The sequence below is a fragment of the Varroa jacobsoni genome, unplaced genomic scaffold, assembly GCF_002532875.2.
Source record: "Varroa jacobsoni isolate VJ856 unplaced genomic scaffold, vjacob_1.0 contig05553, whole genome shotgun sequence".
Taxonomy (NCBI): Eukaryota; Metazoa; Arthropoda; class Arachnida; order Mesostigmata; family Varroidae; genus Varroa; species Varroa jacobsoni.
In genome coordinates, this window is record NW_019215614.1 from 1 (window position 1) to 8,397 (window position 8,397).

General features: G+C 36.5%; 1 long non-coding RNA gene across 1 annotated transcript; it reads left to right on the forward strand.

Annotated features, from left to right (window-relative positions):
• The first annotated feature begins 515 nt into the window (after positions 1-515).
• LOC111273226 (uncharacterized) lies at positions 516-7,990 on the forward strand. Its single transcript, XR_002687905.2, has 2 exons — positions 516-6,952; positions 7,252-7,990. It is a non-coding gene; the product is annotated as an uncharacterized LOC111273226 (long non-coding RNA).
• The last annotated feature ends 407 nt before the right edge of the window (positions 7,991-8,397 follow it).

Genomic DNA, 8,397 nt, shown 5'->3' on the forward strand with positions numbered 1-8,397 from the left:
ATATATCGTGTGGTACGTTACTGCGATCTACCTTTGGATATGATGAATCCCGTGTGCTATGATGCCTCATTATAACCTGAATATATGGATGTTTCATTCTTTCTACAGCGCCATCTGTTGCCGCGAATGTTTTGAAGGTCCCAAAAGCCAGCTAGTGATAGTTTTCATGTTCAAGAAAGGTTATTAAGGCATCATCATATTATGCACCGAAAGCATCACCTTCAGCATTAGGCACAAAGTTGGCCAAGCTTGTTTTTACTGATCGCTTCGCTTTCATTTATACGAAGCAAATGCTGATGATTTCAATAATGCATAGACTGCAAGTAGCATTGCGCATCAAGATATCATGAGCCAAAAATGTGTGTTTCGTTTCTTGCCACATAAAAATTGCTGGCCTATCTACCCTAAAAATGTTGACTAATTTAGTAGTCTACAATGCTTGATATCTACTGAATGAAAGAACCATCGTTTGGCGTTCGTTTTGTATATTGGGTCTTATGAATTGGGCATCCTTGGATTCCTGCGAGGGAATCGAGAAGGCCACTAAGTACTTTCAGGACATTGCGAAGACCAATATGTTTTTGTGCATTCGTGCATATGTCTATCTATTTTGTATTCACAAGCCTTTGCACGCAAATACCTATTGAGTAAACCTATAATTCCGCGCCAAATTTTCGCGTATCTTTAAAAATGAAGCCCAATGATTTACCTAAAAGGACTCAACAAACGATACATTATTTATTATTTGGTTAGCCTTTCCCAATGCTTTGACCAGTTCATGATAGCCTTCTAATAATGGCATCTATGTTGACTTTTACATCGTCTTACATACATATTTATACAATTTAATGTTGCATAGGGAGAATGAACGTTCAAAATGGTTCCCATTCCCGCATGCTTAGAAAGTTTTAACTTTTTCAAATGAAATTTGGGAATACTTGGGCGTATGAAGTCCAAATTCCGACATGTCTTATCATATAGATAGATACGACCGGATACTGGCGCGCTGCGTGACAGACAGTGCTGGCAGCAAAGATGTGAGACTCCGTCTATTCCGAACGTCGTAAGAGCGTGATTGATGCTCTGATTTTCAGGTTCCGGGCTCTTTACTTAATAGGAAATTTCTATTTTTAGGCTGTGCGTTTGATAATTGCCGAAGAATGACACGGCATATCCCGACAGATGTATACATTTACATTTTTCCTTTCCTGTTAGTTCTATAAACACCTGACAAATTACAAACTTATATATAAACACCATAGCAACCTACTATAATAGAGCTAGAATTATTGATAAACTTAGCGAATTTCCTATTGATGTCATTACTATTACTAAGTTTTCGATTTACTTTTATACCAGAACAAGCGAGTCGTGGTATTAGAACAACTCCAGTGACAGTTCGACCTGAAATTAATGATAAAATAAGTTATTTTATCATCGAACGCAATTTTTGAACGATCCCGAAGCATCACGGAAGCGAGCAAGCGTCTTACTCCGAATACCTTCCAGTGACGGCGCATTCTATTTTAGATGGATGCACACTAGTTCGTGATTTTTTTAGATTTGTACGTTATGTACAGGCACGACTTTATTCCAGAATATATTGACTTATAAACCACAAAAATGAGAAACATGTGCACAGCAGCTGCTTGTTACAGGTTCATTAATAATTAGTTTATGATATCTTGCAACTGTTTACACCGCCCACTATATACATAGAGATATTGAAAAACAAATATCCTCATTTTTTATAATCCATTACGTTAGCTGCATAACGTAGTGACTCTTAATTTATAATGATATATCTTGGGATATTAATAATAGAGCATGCTAAGTATATGGGTTACAGAATCAGAGTTTTTTTCCTGCAAAATGCAAATTAGCATATTTTGTAACATTATTCAAACTTAACGTAATACTTTTCACTTACATTAACAATATTAATCTTTTGTTTCCTCGAAGCGTCCGAAGTTCTTATCTGATAAATGAATTTATAGAAAATGAAGCTGCTGCATTTACACCGGCTGGGACTGGTGAGCATCATGGCCTAGTCAAAAAGATCTTATTCATGTGTCAATAGAAAAATTATATGTTTTCCTAATCTGTTTGTATCATATACTAATTGACGCGGTAAGAGTTACGCCAACGATGAACAGCCATATACTCTATACTATATAAAACCAGACAAAATTAGTTCATAACATCGGTAAGCATTTGGCTGTTAAGAAATGCAGATCATCTCCACACAAGCCGCCTCTTCTTTACCTCGCCATAAGCATATATCACGGCTCAAAAATATAGACATTCTCAACTACTAAAAGATAGGTCTTGCAGAGCTTACAAGGTGAATACAATCAGCATTTGACAACAGAAGAACTCTGCAACCTGCAATGCAGTGCTTTCAAATGTCTGAAATTTTACGGTTTTTTGGTCTTCCTGAAAAACTGATGTGACATGGGTTTGTGTTTCCCTCTTTAAAAACAGGGAATGACATTTGGTTGAAAGCGCCAGTAGGTTTACTCTGAAAATATACCCACAAGAAAACGCCGTCTGTGGACGAAAGTGTTTCGAAGGTACGAAACACTTGTAGGCTTTTTTTTTCGATGTGTCTATTTGAAAAGAGATTCTAGCAACAGATGAGACTCGACCTAGTCGCCAGCGAGAGGTTCCATGAGGAGATTACAAACATATGATATCAAGACAAGCCCATCTAATGAATTTTTTCGAAACTTTTGTGTAGCTAAAGCACGCAAGTCAAGCTAGAGCAAAATGATGTTTATAAAATGCATTTCTGAAAAGTTTTACTAACTTTTTGAATAACAAAAGCTGCATAAGAGCAAGGAAAGGTATTGATTTTCTTTTTTTTTTTTCAATTTTTACTTGATTGCTTTATTGTCTTTCGTGCTCTCTTCCTACAAATCAGTAACTCAAAATGATTTGTACAAAAGTAATAAATCGTATATGTTTGAAATTGAAATGGGATGCCCATTCGATGAAGTGGCTAAGCACTACTAGAGGATAGGCATTAAATAACAGTTCCGCAATATACGTAATAAATTGGGGGTCTGAATTCTTACATCTTCTAATCTAATTTCCTTTTCTTTTGCAAATCATACTATAAAAATGATTTAGTTAAGAAAACTAATCATAAAATAAAAAAGAATGTCCCTTCAAGTATGCCTCATGAGCTTGTTGAGGCAGTTGCTGACAATCGGTTGCATTTGTTCAGTATTATAAAGTATTATGGAGCTATTAAGACACATAGCTCATACGATGGGCCAAAAGGACTCTGCAGTATCCCTCGAATCATAGATGATGGGACCAGTAAAGACGTATCTACATTCTTGGTCTATAGGAAGAGTGCAATTTATTGGTTATATATACAGACTCAGACTTACAAAGCAGTTGTTTTATTTACAAACGCTATCATTTACTAAGTTTTAATTGGATTTTTATTGCAAACACAATCACCCTAAAAATTAAATTTTATTGTAGCAGAGCTGTTGAACAATGTTTTAATCTTTGTCCGAGCGATCAAGCATTTATCGGGTTTCAAAACAGCAACCAACAAATTCCTTCTTGGCTGGCAAAAATAATCGCTACATTGCCATTAGTTGTAGATTAGCCCATTTAGATTCATTTGCCCACCCGTTGAAGCAGGTTATGCGGCTTAATTTATTTATTTGAAAATATGTACGAACATTTATATATCAAATAGGGATTACCCAACACTAGCTGTTTATAAGAAGCAGCGTTGGGTTATCTCTTAACCCCGCATCTGATTTTAAATCAGTTTATGTTTTGACGCCAAAATCAACTCATATAGGAGAAAAAGTCGGTTAACACACTTGGCGAGCTGTACAGGGGAAAATTGAAAAACAGTATAATCTATGGGATCCACAGGAATACCTAAATCGCCGCGTTACTCCAACGAAATACTATCCAAGGGCAGCCTTCAAAAGTTAAATTCTCGGGGAGAGAAAGGAGCATTGCATTTAGGGAATAGTTAAAATCTGACTATACGTCTCCGCACGAAATCAGGTGATTTCTATGGATCGGTAGGAGTTAGGATCATTTTTTGCACTTTTATGCTTGCAAACGGGGTTATAGTAGCTACTTTAAATACACCAAAGAATGTACAAATGGAAAAGAGAGTATCATGGATGAAAGTTACAGAAACTCGCAGAGAATATTTTATATGCTGGATTAAATGGAAAAACCGGCACAGGTGCTCTTTATTAATTCGAATTACAACTGGAAAGTTAAATAATTAGGGTTTAATAAATAAATAAATAATTAAATAATTGACTAAAGCATAAAGTGAAAAAAAAAGGTGCGTAGATAAGAAGTTGCCTCAAAGGTTACAAGGTTCAGACGTAGGCTAACTATGACGAAGAAAGCGGATAAAAAGTTAGTCGCTTCGGTTGAACAAGTGTGAAGTACCGAATTAATTATGAAAAATAAGAAGGGCAAGATAACAAGCGACGCCATCTACACAGGAATTAATAGTTGCTCAGTTTCCGGTCGATTCAAACTTGGCTTGGTGGAGGAAATAGCTCAAACACGTATAGGTCAAGCTTTTTTTCATAACCGCTATGTAACTCTCTAGTTAATAATATTAAATGGCATTTTAGAATAGTTCCTTAAAGGCAAAGTCTTTTTCGACTATTCGGCCGATCAATGCGCCGACCAGTGGACTCTACGCGGAGAACATATTATAGCGCCCGACAAGAAATGATCGCAAAATATCGAAAGCCTCATCTGAATTGATGGTCAGAGGTAGTCCAGCCAGAGATTGACTGACTTTTCTTGTAATTTTTGCTATTAAAAACTTCGCAGACGATTGAGCAATGGAAGAGAGAGCATCTTAAAAGAATCCCACGTTGATAGGGAGAAACGTGGCATAAGTAATAATGTCCCAATAGCTGGAACCTATCAAAGAAAAAAGTTGAGCAATCATCAGAGTAAGTTCGAAAAGCCAATTCATTCCTACTACTTTCCTTAAACTTGACTCCAATAGCATTGTGATGATGAAACAGCACAGTACGCTAGGGAATTTTTCGAAAAGTCTGCTGCTATAGTTTTTCATTGCTCGTCAAGTGCAGACACTTGTCATACCTCGTGTGCATGGTAGTGTCTAGCGAAGTCTAATTTATGGCATAAAATAAGCATTAACAAATATGCCTACTTTATTAGATGGTTACTGAGCACAAATATTCCGTTACGCGTTTGGGCCAGTTAGTCCTCGAAATGATTCCCGTAATAAATTAAAAATGACATGTTTTTTGATGTAATAACAAATGTTTAAAACTATCTATACAAAGGACGCGGCGACATAATGATTTGTAAGCAGCGCTTTTATAGATAACTAAGCATCTCAACTACACATCATTTTCCAGAGCTATTTGTGCTTGTACGTTTTTTGGTGAACAACTTCCTATGAATTCGGCAAAGGCAAATCCTACTGGCACTCAATCCTATCTGGTCCCGTGACTGTCTTGCCGCCCAGTGAAAATCTGAAAGCAGATATCTGAGAATGCACCTTTCACGTAATCGCGTGACCTGATTAGCTATGTGTTTTCCTCGATACTCATTAATTTTTAAAATGCCGATTGGCTTCGATAGGGGTACCTCATATAACTTTGACCCTGGCCATACAAAATCACTAAACAGCGCTATCATCTCGACCGTTTTGTTAGTCTTTCCTTACCTAATGTTTTAGCTCCAATGCCCTTTACAATCAACCTCCAAATGATAACAAGACGTCAAATTTTTTATAGTGTTGCTGAAGTCATAATAATAATAATAATAATATTTATTGCACAAAACTATGATCCGTGCTGGCTAGCATGTTTTCTTGTTGTTCACATATGTACATCATGTCACAACTGACCCCGGTTGATACACAACTGCTTCCGGGGTCAAACATACCATAATATCATCTAACTTTCTCGCTTTCTCTCAGTTCTCGTAATCATTTTTCCTCTCGCTCGCTCGCTCGCTCCCTCCGTTTCTGCTATTGGTTATTGTTAATCGTTATTTTCATGCCACCACGTCCACTCGACATATTTGCTTTTTCTCCCTTTCTCAAATTGACTCTCTCTCTGTCTTTATATTTGTCCTGTAATGCATTTACAATCGTACGTACGTCTTCGCTGCTCAGTTGTTGTCGATCATTCTTGTTCTCTTCTCGTCTGTCTCTCTCCTTCTTTATATACAGTTACCATAGTAATAATAGCAGTCATATGTCGTCGTCGTCGTCGTCATTCGACTTCATCCGTTTCCGCATCTAACCATCAGTCATGTTATGAAGTGACCAAGTGAAGTTACCAAGATCATCATCAACTTCAAACCATAGACCTTAGATCGTAATATCGTCTGTTTGTCTATCTGTCTTTGTTTGTTTATTTATTGGTTTGTTTTTGTTTGTGTCGGCCGTAAACAAATGTCACCATTTACTATCATCCGTATCAAAGGCCTCGTTATAATCCCATCATCAGGACTTTTTACTACTATTACTTCCTATCGATATGAACAGGATGTTCATGGATAGATAGTTACGTCATGCTATATGTATGCCGATCACTGCATGAATGAATGATTGGAGTCGAGTGGTAGCAGTAGCTCGAGTGCATTGTGGATGGTAGTGAGTGATGGTCATGCGATGGTGAGACTAAATGAAGCTAAACTCATGGATGCGAAACTCAATTCAATTTCAGGGCATGACTGACTTCCGCGTTTCCAGAATCTAACATAGCTATACATATATCGCTATTTAGATATATATATATATATATATATATATATATATATATATAGAGAACGAGAGAAAGAGAGAGACAGAGAGAGAGATGGATAAAAACAAAGTGATAACGAACAGCTACAAAAATATCAAGGTTCATACGTACTCAAGGTGACAACCCAAGCTGCTGTTGGGAGTTTGACATAAATAGTAAGTTATTATCGCGTCATATTATAATATATCATGCTATATGTTATATGGGTTTATGACGACGATAGATATGCTACTCAAGCGACGCCTACTTCTTGATAAATACATTATTACATACTAATAGTATTTACGAGTCACCGCAGGTGTACCATAGCATTTCTAAATAAATAATTTCCTGTCCTATTCTCAAACGGCTTTGAAATTTTGTGATTGTATGATTATCAGTCGGGATTTTCAGAGTCAACAGCAATAATACACAGTAGAGTTAGGTTACTGGCGTAACTCTATGAAATGTTCAGATTTTTTTCAGATTGGCTGACAGCGCTTTTAACTTACACTGTGCAGACGGGAGATAACTCGCATCTCGCGGAAAAATACCATTCACCGCAATATTTTAACTAAGAAATAGACTGCCGCGGAGTCAAACATGATGAAACAAGTATGCTTTTCTTCATTTTCTCGTATCTGGTCATTCCCATTCGTCTAACAATTACATCAGCCAACTAAACAGTGATAATGTTGTTGTTGATGTTTAGTTTAGATGGCGTATAGTACGATGAATTACGATAAGACAGGATTATCCACTCGGAAACGGGTAGTGCCAGGAGAGAGGAGAAAACACTCCCAAAGTCAGGCCCTAACACACGGTTCTGTATACATATTACATATATATATGTGTGTGTGGAAAGTCATTAGTTGGCTGAGGACGAGGGGCCGAGAGAGTTGACATGAAGTTTGCGCTTGTGTCTGTACTCATGTGTATGTGTGTCCATCTATACTTCTGTCTCATTTTGTCGCTATTTTTACAACCAAACCACGATCAGTACACTGTCAATATTTTTCTCGCTTTCGTGGTCATAGGTGACGGTATCCAGTCAACTTGGTCATGCACATTGATACCATACGGTCTACACAACTATATCATAATTATTCTTATTATTCTCATTATCCTATAATAACATAATTATAATTGTGATGATTGTTACATGACCACCGGAGCAATAATAATAATAATTATAGTAATAGTAATCATGGTAATTATAGTGGTATAATTAATAACTTAAAACGATTAATTGGTTCAAATTAGCGCTTAGTTGATGTATGCTTTTTCTATCATGATCGTCTTCGATCTTTCTCTTTCATTATTATAATTAATAATAATAATATTGTTTTATGATAATGCTCTACTGTTATATATATATATATATATATATATATATATATATATATAGTACGAACAACAGCGGCATTCGTATACAAAATGCAGCCATGCGGTTCTGGTCATCGTTCTATAGTCACATATGCTTCTTCTCTATATTTATTCCGTATTTATATAGTCACATATCGCATTGTCTGTGGGTCGTTTCCTTGTTTGTGTGATGCTGTACAAAATAGGGATGGAGGTTGGGGTCAATTTTCCTAAGTCATCATAATAATTATTATAG